This window comes from Dermacentor variabilis, chromosome 1 (assembly GCF_050947875.1).
Source record: "Dermacentor variabilis isolate Ectoservices chromosome 1, ASM5094787v1, whole genome shotgun sequence".
Taxonomy (NCBI): domain Eukaryota; kingdom Metazoa; phylum Arthropoda; class Arachnida; order Ixodida; family Ixodidae; genus Dermacentor; species Dermacentor variabilis.
The window spans coordinates 150,223,787-150,243,549 of record NC_134568.1 but is presented as its reverse complement, the minus strand read 5'-3'; the positions used below and the strand labels follow the sequence as shown (position 1 = coordinate 150,243,549).

The window sequence follows — 19,763 nt, the reverse complement described above, 5'->3', positions numbered from 1 at the left end:
TGAAGTTCGCGCACTAGCTTACCATGACGTCACGAATATCGACGGCGTCTGTTTGGGCACGGTTAAATTTTTTATCGAAAAATATCGATGGACTACTATGTAATGCAAAGGAGCCACAGACTGAACTTTGGAAGTTTCGAGAACTGTTACGGAGCCACAACAGCCCAAATAGGAGAAGAAAGAAATGAATTGAAATCTGTGACGTCACACTGGCGTTTTGGCGCAAAATTTAAAATATGAAATTTTGAGCTTCATTTTATCTTGTAATAATAAATCCATTGAGTGAAATTAACGAAAATATTGCTTTGAACGACTTCTTTATTAGTCTAAACTGAATGAGAATTTTAGTGCCCCACCATGTAGCCAGGTTTTTCCACTGAACCTGTAACCTAACAGCTCCGTCCTACTTTCCACAAGTATATCTGCCAGAAGTTGAATATCTATCTACCACTGTCTACTATTTGCACACATTAAACCCAGAAGACTTTGCTCCACCACCACCACCACACCATCTCGTTTATATCAGAAAGGGAGAGAGGTCAACATTATTTACAAACGGATCTAAATGTGTTCTAGCCCTCGGCTTTACTACCACCAACTTGTTTGCCTCCAGCCTCCTTTACATGGTAAACAGCGGCAATAGCGATAACGGAATCATAGGAGGCTTCTATGGTTTCTATGGCTTCTACAGAATGGCATAAGCCATTCTGTAGGTTTCTAGTTATGTCGCTCTGGGAGTTGCCCTTCCCATGCTCTCAGCATTTGATTATTATGATGTATTTCCTTTAGTAACATTGTTGTCTTCGCCCAGATCTTCATTTTGAACAATGTTCCACAATCTTTATTTTGAACAATGTTCCGCAACAGTTCCGTGTTTACGTAGTTGTAGGCATCGGTAATATCTATAATGGTCTGGCCTCACCTTGCTTTGTCTTAACGGGACGGTACACCGCTTCTAGAGGCTGCTCATTACCCGCTTACAGCAGGAGCATCACGCTACCAGGCTCCTTCATGTATTGGGCACCCTTTTGGCTACTCTCCCAATGACCGTAATACTTCTGGGTCAGTCTACATCTGCAGACACGCAGAGGAAGGTGGTGGGCAATACGGAAATCAATGCAGACGATAACAGCTGCCGGCTGCCATTGACTTCCGTATACGTGTGGGCCGTCTACTAGTGGAGAACAGAAAAAAGCAATGGAGGTAAAAATGGGATAAAACGTCCTAATACGTCCTAATTAAAAAGACTGTACAATATAACTGCGCTGTTTTAGACAGCACCTAATTATTGCAAAGACACGTGGAGAAAAATTGCGCTATATATATATATATATATATATATATATATATATATATATATATATATATATATATATATATATATATATACACACACTGGCGGTAAGTACATACTACTACGGCTACTACGCAGTCGGTACAATTTCTCTAGAGCTCTTGGGTATTTTTAGAATCTTTGTCCAAATTACAAATTAGCTGGGACACCCTGTATATATATGTATATGTGTATATATATATATATATATATATATATATATATATATATATATATATATATATATATATATATATATATATATATATATATATATATATATATATATATATATGTCAGTGGTGTAGCCAGAAATTTCGTTCGGGGGCGAGCTCACGTTGCATCTCGGCCTCCTCTTAAACAATTTGTCGAGGAATCAAATACACGAATTCTTGAACGCCACGCTCTATCAAAGCAAGTAAAATATGTATTTTTTCCTAAAAGAATATGCTCGTATGTCCCAAAAATTGTGCCCAAAATAACTGATATCAGTGCTTCCATGTTTTTTGTCTATTTAATAATACAATATCACACGAACTTCAGAACTATATCAGTTCGAAACCAGCAAAGCAGTGCATGCCGATCATATGAAGAATGTAAAGGCCATGAAATGAACAAATTGAGGACAAATATGTTAATGAAACTGTCATTCAAGAACCTTGTTTACATTCTTGTACATATGCAATGGCCAGTGAAAAATCTCAATGACGCTGTCATTTGTTCCAATGTATTACGCAGGAGCAGCTGTCACCGGTCGTGTATTGTAATTGCGCAGAAATTATAGTCGCAACAGAGAGCACGCATAAAAAGCAGGAGTTCCTCAAAATGTACGAGGGTGAGTCAAATGAAAGTGAGGCAATGCGAATATATGAAAAACGAGGTACTTTATTTAAAAGTAGTCTCCATGAGCATTTAGACATTTGTCCCATTGACTAACGAGTCGCGTGATTCCCGTCTCATAAAGCTCCTTGGGCTGCTGCTTCAACAAGTATGTAACTGACTCTTTGACGTCATCGTCGGACACGAATCTGGTTCCCTTGAGCAGTTTTTTCGGTTGCCCCAAAATGTGGAAGTCGCAAGGCGACAGGTCTGAGCTGTACGGCGGATGTTGCAGCGTTTCCCACTTGAACTTTGCCATTTTTGTATTAACCACATCAGCGACGTGGGCACGGGCACTGTCGTGGAGCAAGATGACCACATTCGTCAATTTTCCACGTCGTTTGTTCTTGATTGCGACACGCAGCCGATCCGGAGTTTCACAATATCGGAAACAATTGATAGTCTCTCAAGATTTAGAAAATTCTATCAGTAATGGCCCCTGACGATCAAAAAAGAGCCAACAGCTTTCTGGCGGAAATGACGGACTTTGCTTTCTTTGAAGGTGGTGAATTCGAATGTTTCCACTGCAAGCTTTGCCGTGGCACGCAATAATGGCACCATGTTTCGTCCCCGACCACAATTGCAGACCGGAATTGTGATACCGGATCAGATGAGTCAAGGCAGCGCCGAAGTTCTCCGTCTTTTGGCGATGGTTCAAAATCTTGGGCATCCAATGCGCATACAAGAGCCGATAACCGAGATATTCATGAAGTATGGCGTGAACCGAGCCATGACAGATGTTCACACGCTCTGCCGGTTCATCGATGCTTATCCTCTGTTCTTGTCTAATCAGCTCATCAGCCTTTTGCAATTGCGTTGGGGGTGATTGCACGGTGGCTTTGGCCCGGTCTTGGATCATCTTTGCAACTTTCACGGCCTTTTTTGAACCGTTTGCCCCAACGCTTCACAGTGGCCAATGAAATCCAATGTTCAACGTATACGGCAGCCATACGGCGACTAATTTCTTTTTGGGAAGCACCTTCAGCTGTCAAAAACCTCACGGCACCACGCTGTTAAACTTTTGGAGAGTTCATTATGTCACACAACCATGTTTGACCCAGTGCATGAGAGCATTAAAGAACATTTATCCTCACACCTGCTAGTCACTTTTGTAAATGAGAGATGCCTGTGTGCTATGCTCATGCCTCGCAGATAATGAACCGAACTATTATTGCGCGGGGTGGGTAGGCTCACTTTAATTTGACTCGCCCTCGTACGTTAGAAATGCGAAGATACAAGGGAATATACAAATGCGAAGATACAGCTTGATAAAGGGCAAAAAATTGTCACTGGAAACAAAGTTCACTGCAGGTATGCATAAAACCTCGCAACAAGATATATATATATATATACGTGTAAGTCTCCAATAAATCTACGTATCTAAGAAAAAGTCAATGTATATAATGCGTCAAACAAGGCAGATCAACACGTTGAGCAATCAATGATTTGCAGATCACAGAATCCTAGATCCCGCCCCCATTCCATCCACTCCCCCCGATGTATCGCGCGCTACGGAAGGCGGTGCGCTTCCTCCCCGCTTTTCTCCCTTGCGCACACAAGACTGAGCCACCATCGTTGAATCACCAATGCCACTCACTCCCCCCCCCCCCCCACGCTTTCACTCGCACATACAGTATGCGGCGCGCGGTCACGATTTTATCGCCCTTGGACTTTATACGGAACATGAGAGCGAGGGCGACGGCAGGAATGCGCCTGGCGTGTCCGTATACTTGCTATCGTAATAATATAATAACTGAAGCGTCTCGCGGTCCATTACTTTCCGCAACAAAAGAAGTAACAATATCGAACTTTCACCATGTGACAATTCGCTGCGCCCCAACAATGTCTTTCTTTTATTTCCTTTTGTGGGGTGGGGGCACCGAAATGACAAAAAAAGACACAAAGGAAAGCATGTTGGCCACAATCTAATGCCTACTTTGGGCACCTAATGTGGCTACCAAATGAATATCGATGAAAACGTGAGACGCTTCGTCCACCGAGAAGCATACGCATACTGCTCTGCATCCTACACCGGCGAGACAAGACTTTCCGGAGAGGTTGCGCTCAAGCGAACGCGGTGCAATCCGACGATTCCCCACAGCGATGGTGGCGAGCGACCATTGTTTCTTTTTCTCGTCTGCAAGCCAGAAAGCGTCCAAAACTCTGCCAGGCGAAAATCCACTCGGCCAGAGAGAGAGAGAGAGAGTAAAACATCTTTATTAATAATATTTGAATGGCGAGAGCAGTGTGGGAGGAACCCTCAGTGCAGGGTCCCTAAGATGATTACGGCGATGTTTCGAGCCCGTTGTATCACAGCTCGGAGGACCTCGGGAGGTCCGTCGCGGAGGGCATCGTCCCACAGCTCTTTGTTGCGTAGGGGGTAAAGGAGAGTTGGCAATGGAGGAAAGAGGTTTGCAGTGCACTCAATCGTGACGTGGAAGATTGTGGGCGAGCTGCCACAGCCAGGGCAACGATCTGCATAACAGTGTGGGTAGAATTTATTGAGAGAGACAAGATTTGGAAAAGTTGCGGTTTGTAACTGGCGTAATGCGACTGCTTCCTCCCGCGAGAAGGACGGCGGTGGTGCGGCGTGGGTGCGACGAATGCGTGTATAATGACGGAGTATGTCTTTGTAACGGAGCAAGGGATCCCCCCACTCTGAACTAGTCGCCTCACCACGCCGAGTCGCCCGGAGGGAAATTTCTCGGGCAACCGCATGTGCGCGTTCGTTACCTGACAGCGAGGTATGACCAGGGGTCCAGAGTAAGTGGATGCGGGTAGGTGTGGTTGGTGTATTTTGCGGGGTCTGTTTGAGAATTTGGTGCGCCGCTCTCGGGATGCCATGTCCTGAAAGGAACGCCCGGCATGCCTGTTGCGAGTCCGTCAATATATACACTTTTTCAGGAACACGGATGGCGTATCGAATTGCAAGAGCAACACCGAGAATTTCTCCGTAAGCGGCATTTGTTCCGCGCATTGCAGCAGAGTCTCTCAGGGATTCGGTGCCATCCAAAACTACCGAGGTATAGCCCTCTTGAGTGCGTGATGTGTCCGTGTATAAAGTATGTCTTTCCGGGATGTTTGCAAGCATGCGGCCAATGTATCGTACACGGGCTTTGCGCCGCCCTTTTTCATGCTCGGGGTGCATATTACGTGGCAATGGATGAATACTTAGTGCTTGGCGTATCGCTGACGACAAGATCGTTGGGCGGGTTTCAGACTCAAGGGGTGGGACAGAGTATCCTAGCCGTGTGAGAAGATGGCGGCCAGTAGGAGTAAGTAGGAGGCGCTGGCGATGGCTGACCCAATGTGCCTCTAGCAGCTCGCCTAGTGTGTTATGTGTCCCTAAGTTAAGGAGACGGTGTGTGGAAGTGTAGTTCGGGAGGCCATGGGCTAGCTTCGTCGCTTTGCGAATCATTGCGTCTATGCGAAGTTGTTGCGCTTGGGTCAACCGCTGAAATGGGAGATGGTATGAAGCGGCTGTTCACGCATGCCTCCACCAAGCGCAGCAGGTCCTCTTCTCGAAGGCCCGAGCGCCTGTTGGAGACCCTCCGGATCATGGCCAGAATTTGCTCAATCTGTCTGGATAGACGGGAAACAGTGTAGTTTGACCTGCCATCCGCTTGGACGTGTAGGCCGAGGATACGAGCACGATTAACCTGTGGTATCAGTGTGCCATCCATGTGCACAGTGATAGGGGGAGTAGAGCAACGGCTCCGGGGGCGAATGATTATGAGCTCCGACTTTTCCGGAGCACATATTAAGCCGCATTTTCTCGCGTACTCGGAAACTGTATCGACTGCTTGCTGCAGTCGGTCCTGGATGGCTCCGTCGGAACCCCGTGTCGACCAGATAGTAATGTCGTCCGCATAAATAGCGCGGGCGACATCAGGAATCTGGTCGAGTAGCCGGGGGAGCCTGCGAGCGCGATATTGAATAGAGTAGGGGAAAGAACTGAGCCCTGGGGTGTCCCACGTCCTACAAGGCGAATCGTACTGGATCGATGCGGTCCCATTTCTACGGTGGCTGTGCGATCTCGAAGAAATGCGCGGATATAGTTGTACATACGAATTCCACAGTGTGAATGTGCAACATTGCGAAGGATGAGGTCATGTTCAACATTATCGAACGCCCCTTTTAGGTCTAAGGCGATGAGTGCTCTCGTTTAGGCGGACGACGGAGGTCCTATGACTTCCTCCCGCAATTGTAAAAGCACATCTTTGGCAGAAATGATGAGCCCGATATCCGAATTGAGAGTTAGAAAATAATGATTTTTCTTCGAGGAAAGGCTGCAGACGCCGCAAGAGTACATGCTCCATGAGCTTACCAATGCAGGATGTTAGGGAGATGGGTCGTAGGTTTTCAACCTTAACAGGCTTGCCCGGTTTGGGGATCAGTGTGATATCGGCGTGTCGCCATGCTTGGGGAAGCATGCCTTTGCGCCAGCAATCATTGAAGATATGGGTGAGGTGGTTAATATCCGCGTCACTGAGGTTACGAAGGGTGGTGAATCGGATGTGGTCGGCTCCCGGTGCCGTGTTGCGGCGTAGGGCTTGTAGGACTACCGGCACCTCGTCAGATGTGATGTCTGCATCGAGCAATTCGTTCGCCTTGCCTACATAAGGATAGTCAGTCTACTGCGGCGGCGGGCCTGTGGGTATGAAATGCTTCTCTAGCTCTCTGAGGAGTGTCGAGACACCGTCCCTGCACTCGTGCATTAGGATGTGCAGCTCTTGAAATGTTTTTCCCTTTGTTGTGGTGGGATCTGTGAGTGAGCGAAGAATCGACCACGTTTTTGCTGTGCTCAATGTGCCTGAGAGGCGATCGCAAAATCCTCGCCAGTTATGCCTCGTAAGGATCTCTGCATACTCCTGAGATTCCCGTGTAATCTGATGTATACGTTTCCTAAGTTTGCGGTTGAGGCGTTGTCGTTTCCATCGTCGTTTCAACCCTCTGCGGGCGTTCCAAAGATGAAGTAAATGCGGGTCTATGTCTGGTGTCTCGGTTGTGGTGCGCAGTGTGCTCGTGGTGGCCTCTAGATCTTGTGCGAGAGAGTCAAGCCAGCGTTCGTACCCTTGGCGCTCAGGTGGGTCCTGGCGACGTTCCCTGAATTTCGCCCAATCCGTTCTAGGCACATTTCGCTCGGGCCTGCGCGCACCCCGTAATGACAAGGTGGTCGCCACAATGTAGTGGTCACTACCAAGGTGCTCCTCTAAAGGCCCGTGCGCAACTACTGGGCCAGTATTGCGCACGAAGGTAAGGTCAGGGCAGGTGTCACGAGATACGCTGTTGCCCATCCAAGTGGGGTGCTCTGGGTCGGTAAGCAGTGTGTATCTCATGTTACAGATGGCATTCCATAAGCGGGTCCCTTTAGCCTGCGATTTAACGTAACCCAATGCAGTATGCGGAGCGTTAAAGTCGCCGGCCACCACACAAACCCGTCCGAACCTACCAAATTCCGTTAGTAGGTGCTGAAAACAGTGCGTTCGCGAACGGGGGCAACTGTATGCATTGAGTATAAACAGACTCTCGCTGCGTTTACCTTGCGTAATTATTTCCAATATTTGGTGAGGAATGTCAATGTTAGTGGTATGCATGCGACATGTAACATGTTCCGAAACTAAGGCTCCCACAAGAGGAGAGACACCCGAGAGCGTGCTGTAGCCGGATAAAGAAGGGGTGCAATTGACTTCCTGTAAGAGGATGACATCGGGAGGGTTCGTGGATGTGGCGATATACTGCTGTAGGGAACCTCGTTTTCGGCGGAATCCCCTACAATTCCACTGCCACACCACTAGTTGCTCCGCGTTACGCGGCGCCACATCATCGCGAGAGGAAGCAGGCGGTCGTGCATAGGGATGCGGGCGCCGGGTGCCCACATCTGAAGGTTGCGGCCGAGAGCCTTGGTCGGAAAGCGCGCTTTCGTTGTTACCGCTAAGCTCAGGAACTTGCAAAAGTGCACTCTATACATGATTTCACTTGCTCCGTAATCCCTATTTGAAGGGCCTCCATTTGACGTTTCTATCCTGTCCAGAGCCGCCTGCATACTAGTGCTCATGTCTGCCACCAGCGCGTCCATTTGTTTTTGCAGGCGCTCACAGCGCGCCTCCATGTCACGACGTAGGCGGGCTATTTCTATTAGAGGATCGGGATTTGGTAACGAATTGGTAATAGGGGAAGGGGTAGGGAGAGATTTACGGGGTGGAGTGAGCTGTGGGGGACCCTCCGCCCGACCTACCTCCCGAGGCGCCTCCATTGCTGTTTTTTTCTCCGGGGTCCGCTGCACCCCTGAAGGGACCAGGGTCACCTTGGCTGAGGCGTTGGTCTGCAGGGCCTTCTTGTAGGGTTGTTGGGAAGATGGGGAAGGAGGGCGCTTCTCTGGGAAGCGCACCGATGCCTCGCGGGATCGGGACCGAGACTTGGAGCGGGTCCGGAACTTACGACGGGATCTCGAACAGGTCTCCGACCGGCCTTTTCTGGTCTCCTTTGTTGGGGCGCGCGACGTTCGGGTCTCCGCCGTATCTGTGCTAGTGGTCGGGTCGCTGGAGGGTTGGAGTTCACGCTGCTCTTTCTCGAGAGCTTTCCGCACCCAAGCTTTGTTCAGTGTCTGCCTAGCACGCCGCGGGCAGTTTGGATCAGCTGTAGGGTGGGTCCCGTCACAGGATCTGCAGTGTGGGGTGCACGGATGTGACGGAGTGGGGTTGTCAGTCCCGCACGTCGCGCAAATGACCACGTGCGGCGCAGGACAGTAATCAGCCCAATGGCCGAGCTTGTGACATATCTTGCAAACCAGTTGGCGGGGTCGATGGGGGTAGCAGCGGAGTTCTGCACCATAGAAACGCACGTAGCGGGGCACTTTAAGTCCTTCAAATGTTACCAACGCAACGTTGGTTTGACCCATCATTCGTGCTTGAAGTATTTGAGTTCCAGGAGCCACAAGCTCATCGACTAGCTTGGAAGACGGTGTACCGGGCAAAAGGCCAGGAACAATTCCCTTGCATGAGTTGTCTGGGGCCGCGAAATATGTCGTGATGGGATAGACCCGCTGACCAAGGTTCAGCCCCCTCACCTTGTACAATGCGTCGGCTACGTGTGACTGGGGTGTGCTGATGATTGCCAAGTTCTGCTGAGGTCACAGTCGGAATATGATGTCTTGACGATCGTCGGTGGTCAAGCCGGCTGCACTCCATAGAGCACTGGCGAGTTCTGGGCGCGTCCACTTATCGAGACAAAGTCGTCCGTGAGGCCGCAGAATTATCTTTTCATCGTGCAAAGGAAGTTGAGGCAGGTTCTGATTCCGAATGCGCTTGCGTACGGTAGGCTGGGAGGCGTCCGGAATGCCCAAGATGTTCTCGCAGGGTTGCGTCTTAGCGTGCGTTTGACGGATGCGTCGCTTATGTATGACTGTCTTCCAACAGCCACCTGTGTCGTCGTCAGTTTTGTCGTCGGAAATGTTCGGGGCAGCATCTTCCTCAATCCTTTCCCCGGTCGGAGTGTCCACCTCTCGCTGTTGGGAGGGAAAATTGGCGACGATGGGATCGGCGGACACTCCCGCGGTATCCACCTCGGGCGTCTTTGTTGTTGTTGAGGAACGCGCGGCGGCGTTCTCCGTCGCCGATTGCGTGTTCTGCTCGTTGGAAAATGACGTTGCGGTAGATAAATGCTCCATCGAAACAGAGCGGCGAATTGGCCGAAGGCCCTTTGCACGCCCGTTTAGAACATGGGCCTCGGAAGAGCTGGTCGCTTGGCGCTCTTGGTTCATGGTGTAGAAAACACGCCAAGGCAGCCATGGCCCCGGCAGGGGCAGCGGCGTTGGAACTCTCGGCCAGAGAAAACCAAACGCGCACCGAAGTTCGCCGCGCGGTGGTCGGGGCAACACGAGAAAAACGCATGCGCTCTGGCTGGCTCTGGCAGCCCGCGGGTAAGGTAGCGTGAACAAAAAAACTTGGGGGCTCAATGTGTCCTTGTGAATAAAAGTCAAAGTAGAAAAAATAAATAAGAACGTATTTACCTTTGCTGGTTTTAGTGTCTTGACATGGATGCTTTAGCGTAGGTGAAAAGAATGTTGATATTTTTTTATGCGACATGACGGCACGAATGAACCACCATAACGCTTCGTCTCATCGGACCTCGCTGCGTGCTTTGTGAACTTGTCTGATAGTATGTTGATTTGGCTTGTCTCGTTTTATGTTCCGATGTACGACTTTAGAAAAGTCAATGCACCTTTGGCGTCGAATGTTTATAACAACATTAAACGCACAAAGTTCCGGAAGTGAAGATCTAAAGCACAACTTTGGAAATGTCAGTGCACCTATCACATAAGAAGTTTATGAGTGAGTGAGTGAATAAACTTTTATTGGGTCCAGCAAAACGCGTTAAAACGCGTTAAAACGCGCACCCGGCTAATCCCACGATGGGACTGACAGGTCTAGCCTGCCGGCTCGATCGCGGGCGCGCTGGACGGCCAGGATTTGGTCCTCAAAGACGGGACTTCGCAGGAGCGCGTCCCACTCTTCCTTGGTGAACTTCGGGCCCAGCGAGCCGCACTCCCAGAGGATATGAGGCAAAGTAGAAACCTCACCACAGGCCACGCAAGAACAATTCGGATAAATATCGGGATATATGCTATTAAGGGACGCCGGATTTGGGTAGGAGTTCGTTTGCAAGAGTCTGAGCGTGACCGCCTGCGGCCTGCTTAGCTTGGAGTGAGGCGGCGGGAAAACCCTTCTCTTTAAGTAAAATAACTTAGTAAGTTCATTGTGCGTGATAGGAGCGTCCCTGTGTCCGGGGGGAGAGTCGCCCGATCCGAGGGCAGCGCGGTTGGTAAAGCCGCGCGCAGCCTCGTGGGCAGACTCGTTGAGGTTCAGAGGAATTCCCTCAATCGGCCCGACGTGGGCAGGGAACCAAAGGATGGAGTGTATGGAGGTGTCGCCGTGTTGGCGCCTTTCAGAATTTGAATTACCTGCCGGGCTACCCGGCCTTTCTGGAATGCCCTGACGACCACTTTTGAATCGCTATACACCCTTTCTCTCCGACCGTCTTGCATGGCGAGTGCAATGGCTACTTGCTCGGCCACATCGGGGTTCGTCGTCCGGACGGAAGCACAGTTGATGACTTTGCCCAGCGTGTCCCCGACGGAAACCGCAAAAGCCTTGCCGTCTCACTATGCAGCTGCGTCCACGAAGCTTGGTTTGGTCTTGTCCTTGTTTATTTGCTTCGGTATATTCAATGCTCTTGCCTTGCGACGACCTGCGTTGTGAACGGGATGAACGTTGCGGGGCAAAGGGGCGACAACGATCTTCTCCCCTATGTCTCTGGGGATTTGGGTGTTTTCAGCCCAGTTCTTAGTGGGTACGAGTCCGATCTCCTCGAGGATATGCCCGGCCGGCGTGGTGGACAGCCGAGTTAGCTGGGCCCGTTCCTGAGCCTCGGCTATCTCTTCCATGGTGTTGTGTATGCAGAGCCGGAAGAGGTCTTCGGTATGCGTTCTGATGGGCAGCCCGAGGTCTATATATATATATATATATATATATATATATATATATATATATATATATATATATATATATATATATATATATATATATATATTATAAAGGGGTTTATTCGGGTCGCAGAGCAGCAGCGACAAACGCAGCACCAGCAGCTATAGGGCGCAGCCAGAGAATGAACCGGGTACGAGCCATGCGATGGCAACGGGGCTTTTCAGCGTGCCGATCTTCTTCGTCACAATCACCCCCGGAATTGAAGAGTAGCCATCCTGGCGACCTAGGAAGAGGTGAGCGGATCGTAATACTGCTTCAGCCGGTCAATGTGCACAGTCTCTCGCCCCCGGCGACGCAGACCGGGAGATGGCGATACGGGTTCGACCACGTAATTAACTGGTGATAGTCGCGCAACCAAGTGGTAGGGCCCGTGGTACTTCGGGAGCAGCTTGGACGAAAGGTCAGGAATAGCAACAGGCGGGACCCAAAGCCACACGAGTGAGTCGATGGAGAAAGGGTGAGGGGGTGGGCTGAGGTCATGACGCTCTTTTTGGCGGCACTGTTGAGCAGACGTTAAAGAACGGGCCAGTTGTCGGCATTTCTCGGCGTACTGAGCGACCGTAGAAACAGGCGAGCATTCAGCAGGGTCCAGCCGCTACGGGAGAACCGTATCAATGGTGCTGGAGGGATGGCGGCCGTAAAGCAGAAAGAATGGTGAGAATCCGGTAGTGGCTTGAGAGGCAGTGTTATATGCGTATGTGACGAATGGAAGTAGACGATCCCAGTTGGAGTGATCAGACGCTACATACATCGATAGCATGACACCAAGAGTTCTGTTAAACCATTGGTCTGTGGATGATAAGCAGTAGCAGTGCGGTGAATAATTTGGCATTCCGATAGGAGTGACTGCAGGACGTCCGAGAGGAATACGCTACCCCCATCGCTCAGCAGTTCACGAAGTGCGCCATGGCGGAGAACAGAGTTGTTTAGAATGAACGAGGCGACGTCTTTTGCTGATGCGGCAGGCAAGGCGGCAGTTTCAGCATATCGTGTCAAATGATCTGCGGCGACAACAATCCATCGGTTGCTAGGGCCAGTAGATGGAAGAGGCCCGTATAAATCAATGCCGACACGGTCAAATGGCTGAGCTGGGCAGGGAAGTGGCTGGAGAGGTGCGGTGGAGAGATGTGGGACACATTTGCGTCGTTGGCAGGCAATGCAGGAGCGTAGGTATTTGTGGACGAAGTTGTACATCCCTCGCCAATAATATCGTAGGCGAAGCCGTGTGTAGGTTTTTGACACTCCGCCGTGGCCACACTGCGGGCCAGAGTGAAAAGCGGAGCATAAATCTTGTCGAAGGTGGCGGGGCACTACTAAGAGCCATGTGCGGACGTCATTGTGGTAGTTTCGGCGGTATAAAAGTCTGTCGCGGATGGTGAAATGCTGCGCCTGTCGGCGTAACGCTCGAGGTGCCGAAGCTGCCGGAGGATTTGACAAAAAGTCGAATATCATGACGATCCATGGGTATTTTCGTTGCTCCGAGGCCATGCCTAGGATGTCAAGTGGTGAGATATCATGTCTGTAGGTAGAAGTACTGCTGTCTGGAGTAACTGGGAAGCGTAAGAGGGCATCCGCGTCAGAGTGTCTGCGTCCAGAGCGATAGACCGCACGGATATCATATTCCTGGATGCGGAGGGCCCACCGAGCGAGGCGGCCCGACGGGTCTTTGAGGTTAGACAACCAGCAAAGAGCGTGATGATCCGTCACCACGTCAAAGGGTCGACCGTAGAGATATGGGCGAAATTTCTGAAGAGCCCATATGATAGCCAAGCACTATTTTTCTGTTACTGAGTAATTGACCTCAGGTTTTGGGGGGGCACGACTGGCATAAGCGACCACGTATTCGGAATTATTATTCTGACGTTGTGCGAGCACGGCACCAAGGCTGACGCCACTGGCGTCAGTGTGAAGTTCTGTAGGTGCACTTGGATCAAAATCGCGCAATATTGGCGGAGACGTGAGTAGGCGACGAAGATTCGTAAAGGCATCCTCAGAGGCTTCCGACCAAATGGAAAGTTCATTGTCGCCTTGGAGAAGTTGGTTTAGTGGTGCGATCACAGTAGCGAAATTGCGTACGAAACGTCGAAAACAGGAGCATAGGCTAATGAAGCTGCGTATTGCTTTCAAGTTAGTGGGCTTCGAGAATTCGGATACGGCGCGAAGTTTAGCAGGATCAGGAAGAATGCCTTCTTTAGAGACAACGTGGCCTAATATAGTCAGTTTTCGAAATGCAAATAGGCACTTTTTTAGGTTAAGCTGGAGACCAGCATTCCGGAGACAGGTCAAAACTTGCTGTAAACGGCGAAGATGGGTCGGGAAATCATGGGAGAAGACGACAATGTCGTCGAGGTAGCAGAGACAAGTATGCCACTTCAGGCCACGCAGGATGCTGTCCATCACGCGTTCAAAGGTGGCGGGTGCGTTGCACAGACCGAACGGCATTACAGTGAATTCATACAAGCCGTCTGGTGTTACAAACGCGGTTTTAGAACAGTCAGCGTCAGCCATGGGCACCTGCCAGTAGCCAGATCGAAGATCTAAGGAGGAAAAAAACTCCGCTCCTTGCAAACAGTCAAATGCGTTGTCGATACGTGGCAACGGGTATGCATCCTTTCGGGTAATCTTGGGAAGCCTTTGATAATCAACGCAAAATCGTATGGTGCCGTCTTTTTTTTAAAATACTAGGACGACTGGTGATGCCCAGGGACTACTAGAAGGCTGGATGACACCGCGTTTGAGCATATCGTTTCCCTGGTCATTGATAACGCCTCTTTCAGTCGCCGATACTGGGTAGGGACGCTGTGGAATGGGTGCATGGCTCCCAGTGTCGATGGTGTGCGAAACAGTCGTTGTGCGGCCGAGTGATGTTGCTTGGCAGTCAAAAGAGGAAGAGAAGCCTTGGAGCAAGTGAAGAAGTTCGTCGCGCTGCGTCTTCGTAAGTTCAGTGGAAATAGCTGGCGTAAAAGAACGCGGAAGTGACTGAGGAGGCGATGCCTCGAGAGCGGCAAGATAATTGGAGTCGTCCATCGTGTCAAATATTGAAGATGAGGCCAGTGGCTCTGCTTTGCCAAGGCTTTCACGGCGGCGTAATGTAATTGGTTCGGTTGGTGGATTTGACACGCACGTGAGAGAGAGGCGCCAGTTTTTAACTCGAGGACAGCGAACGGCAGTGGTAGTGAACGGCGGCGAACTAAGAGTTCACACGGAGCGAAGAGTACTGTGCCGTCATCTACAGAGTCACCGCAAATACTGACAAGAGCCGAACACCAGGCAGGTATAACGGTGTCTTCTGAAACGGCGATTTTGCGACAAGGGTTTTTGTGGTCAGTGATAATATCGGTCGAAAACTGAAACAGCTCGATTTCGGCGCGGGCGCAGTCAATGATCGCATGATGTGTGGAGAAAAAGTCCCAACCTAATATGACGTCGTGTAAACATGATGGCAACACGATGAATTCTATGATATAAAGGACCTCCTGAATGACGACACGAGCGGCGCAGGCGCCGGATGGCTCGACGTACTGCGCGTTGGCAGTCCGATGGGACAGTCCAGAAAGCGTCGTCGTCACTTTTCCTATCTTGCAGCAAATACGGGCATCTATGGCTAAAAGTGCAGCGCCGGTATCGACAAGAACCAGCGTCAATGTTCCTTCTATTGCGACTTCAATAACGTTTTTCGGGGAAGTGTGAGGCCTTGTACATTTCGCTGACACCGCAGTTCTCGCCTCCTGAACTGCGACATTTAGTTTTCCTGGCGCAGAGGGCTCCGCGGACGGAGCATGGGGGAAAGGGAGCGGCGGCGAGAAGATGAAAGGCGAGCGCAGAATGCGGTCTCGACGGCAGGAGGAGATTCAAAGCTGTCCGGATAGTTGCGGCGTTGTTGGAAACGTGGCGCATATGGACGCACATTGTTGGGGACGTTCGGTGTGAGGAGGCGACAGTGACGTGCCACGTGTCCAGCACGGCCACAATAAAACCAAATCGGACGGTTGTCTTCTGTGCGTCAATGGTCTTGAGGTCGTGCATACTGCACCAGTAGCCGGACTGGGAGATACTGCCGGGCGCAAAGGCGGGCGAAGGGGACCGTAGGTCTGTGGTGCAGGCTTCGCAGCGACTTCGGCGTACGTCAGGGGAGGGGCAGTCGGAGCCTGCTGGAGAGAAGGCGAAATGTGGTCGGCTACCTGCTCCTTGATGACAGATTGGAAAGCGGGCGCCAACGGAGAACTCGACTGGCCGTGTGTAAGTGGAATGAGGGAAAGTTGACGCGCCATTTCTTCACGGACGAACTCTTTGATCTGTAGCAGCAGCGAAGTGTTATCCGGGGCAACAGCCAAGCTCGACATTGAAGTGGCCTGAGGGGGATATTGGCGGGTGGCTATGCGTTGCTTGCGTAGTTCGTCGAAGCTTTGACAGAGACTGACGAGTTCAGAGACTGTCGCCGGATTTTTCGCCAACAGCATCTGGAAGGCGTCGTCTTCAATGCCTTTTAAGATATGGCGGATCTTCTCGGCATCAGCCATTTTGACGTCAACGCGGTTACAAAGGTCGACAACATCTTCTATATAACTGGTAAATGTCTCCCCGCACTGTTGCGCACGACCACGCAAACGTTGCTCGGCGCGAAGCTTGCGAACGGCGGGGCGCCCGAATACCGCCGTCACGTTCGTTTTGAAGGCCGTCCACGTCGTGGGATCACTTTCGTGGTTGCGGTGCCACACGCTGGCGACACCGCTCAAATAAAACGACACGTAGTTGAGTTTTTTGGTGTCGTCCCAGTGGTTGTGGATGCTCACCCGGTCGTAGTCAGCGAGACAGTCTTCTACGTCATGGTCTTCGGTACCGCTGAAGATGGATGGGTCGCGTTGACGCAACGGGCCGGGGCAGACCACGGCAGTCGCCGGGGCGGCGGGTTGTGGTGGTCCTTCTTCCGGCATAATGAAGACGGGCTGCAGTGTCCGATTGCGAAGTTCCAGAATTTCTGTCGCACCCAGCAGCTCCACCAACTGCAAAGGGGTTTATTCGGGTAGCAGAGAGCAGCAGCGACAAACGCAGTACCAGCAGCTAGGGCGCAGCCAGAGAGCGAACTGGGTACAAGCGATGCGATGGCAACGGGGCTTTTCAGCGTGCCGATCTTATTCGTCACTACATATATATATATATACATATATATATATATATATATATATATATATATATATATATATATATATGGCGTCCCAGTTAACTTGGACCAAGATTTTAAAAATACCCAAGAGTTCTAGAGAAATCGTACCGACTGCATAGTAGCCGTATGTACTTACGGCCAGTATTTTTTTCATCACGATTAATTACTGAATTACGTTTAATTAGTGAACTTTCCAATTATTGCTTGAATCGCAAACATATCAATTACAAAGTTGTAGGGCACCTCAAATAACCTCCGAATTAAGCATTTGTATAGTGCGCCGCTTTGCCTCGTTGGTTTTTCCGAGAAAGAACAAAAGCGCGCGAAACATCCAAAATACGAAATAGATAGGCGCTCGCGCGCCGCTACTCAAGCGCTCCCAAGCGAATAGCCACGGATACACGGCTTTATTAGCGGCGGCAGCTCGACACAGGGCTTCACGCTATGCGATGGTCGCGGCATCAAGAGAACACGCCGCTGACGCATTGATAAGCGTAGCGGAGCCTTGTACGATGCGGCGATAAGAGAATGCAGCCGTATATCTTTCAATGGTAGCTTGTAGGCGCTTGAGTAGCGGCGTGCGAGTGCGCATCTATTTCGTATTTCGCGGGCTTTTGACTTTTTCTTGGAAAAAACAACCAGGACCACTTCAGCACGAAATAAATGCTTGATTCGGAGGTTATTTAAGGTGCCCTACAACATTGCAACTAATATGTTTGCGATTCAATCATTAAAAAGTTGACTAATTAAAAGCAATTAACAAATTAATACTTCGTGGTGAAAAAAATACTGGCTGTAAGTACATACGACTGCCGGTACTATGCAGTCGGTACGATTTCTCTAGAGCTCCTGGGTTTTCTTAAAAACCTTGGTCCAAGTATATATATATATATATATATATATATATATATATATATATATATATATATATATATATATATATATATATAACCTCAATATAACGAAGTGCGTTTGTATGCGATTTCAATATAACGAAATTGCGCTTCCTCCGCCGCGAAAGAATGCCGAGACAATGGATGGAAACTTCCGCGGACGCAGACGGTCAAATGAATGAACTACAAGCGGCTGCTTGCAAACGGCACCTCTCAAATGACGCGCGGCGCGACAAGAGCGACCGCCGAAGTGGAGCCGCATCATGTTCCCTATAAAGTCCAAGTGCGACAATATCGCGCCCCGCGCGCTTTGTACTTTAGGTGCGAGTGAAAGTGTGCGAGAGTGAGACAAGAAATATGGTGGCTTCACGAGAGGGGGAGGGGAGCAAGCTCGCGGTAACGCGATCAAGCGCGCGAGGGGCGCTTAATCTCGGCCGTGGCTGTGCACGGCTGAGCACATTTGCAGCCGCGCAGCTTGCTTTAGAGGTAATCTGCCGCGTGTGCAAAGAGTGGGCGTGCCGAGACAGCGGGGCATCACGTAAGCTGTCTTCCCGCGCGTTTAGTACTACAGGTTGCGTAGTCTAGAGTTTCGGTGACCCGTTGGAGCGAAAGGCAGCCGAGGCGTTTGCTCCCCGCAGCCGGCGCTTTTCATGATAGCGCCATCCCAGTGCGGGCTACGCTATCAGCCACGGGGGCGGAGTGCACGCGAAGGCGTGGCTGACTTCGCTTAATTCGTACCTCCGATGTGAAGATGTCGATGTGGCTTGAAACCGTATCATTCGTCGCAGACTCCCAAATTCATCAAAATGAAATTTCTCCTTCAATTTTGCTTTCTTCGATTGTCCAATAATTCGGAAAATTCTGCGGCCACTTTCCGCATAAGAAAAACAGATCGGCGACTGTACATATTTGCATAAAAGGGCGAATTTCAATACAACGAAATTTCGATATAACGAAGCCACACCAGTTTCCGAGATATTGATCCCCAAAATTTGCAACAATATACATCGGTGTTCCAGTATTTTTTCAGGTCCATTGCATAAAAATGCATATGTTAAAGAAGTGGAACAAATATGCATTTTTACCTCAAGTTTGACGACGCTTAGGTCAAAACTAATTTCCAAGTGTATGAGTCTTCTAAATCACTGGCTACAATCTGCGTGTTGCCATATGTGCGCTAACGTAATTAGTTAAAACGTTGATTAGTGAAATTTTGTCAATTATGCATTTTTATTTCCACTGTAATGTCTGCCTCTTTGAGTAATCCGGCTATTAGTAGATTTGTGCTATATTCTACAGGTGATTTTTTAAAAATTCTGGTAACGTTAAAATAACTGCGTGTGGTGTGATTTGTGCGTGTGCATGTGCACACATGCACACTATAGTGTACTAGAATATACCATATGCTAGCACACTTAATACGCACATATATACTGATGTTTGACAACTTCCAGTGCAAAATATCGCCACTGCATAGCAACATGCACCATGTTAGCGACCATCGATGATGCATAAACAGCGTTGTTGGGTGCGTTCCAGGTCGCATATATGTATGAGACACATGAGCAGGTGGCGCAAAGAGTAAGAACTCGATGTGAAATATAAAGAGGCAGTGGTTGTAGAACTGGCTTTTTATTGCGCTCAATACATTATGCCCATTCTTAGAATACACTATGTGGACCTTAAGCGAGCCCCCCTTCTCCATATGCCATTCTGCTGAATATCAATGAAAAAATCAAACGAAGGACTGGTGGTTGGGGGCAGTGGGTGATCTGAGCAATAGTAAGCTTGACAATTCTTGGGTAATGACAGAAACAATAATTTGAAAAGCATATAATCTATAAACAAAGAAAAAATTTCACTTTCTTACAAGTGGGAAGTTTTGTCATTTTCACTGCAGCATTCGTTGTAAGGGAACATTGTAAATCAATAAATATTTTTCTACCGTG

At 49.6% G+C, this 19,763-nt stretch overlaps 1 protein-coding gene across 1 annotated transcript in view; it reads left to right on the top strand.

The window, feature by feature from the left end:
- LOC142586342 (histidine ammonia-lyase-like) overlaps positions 1-19,763 on the top strand; it is a 72,680-nt gene that overhangs the window by 39,668 nt on the left and 13,249 nt on the right. The gene's annotated exons all lie outside the window — the stretch shown is intronic.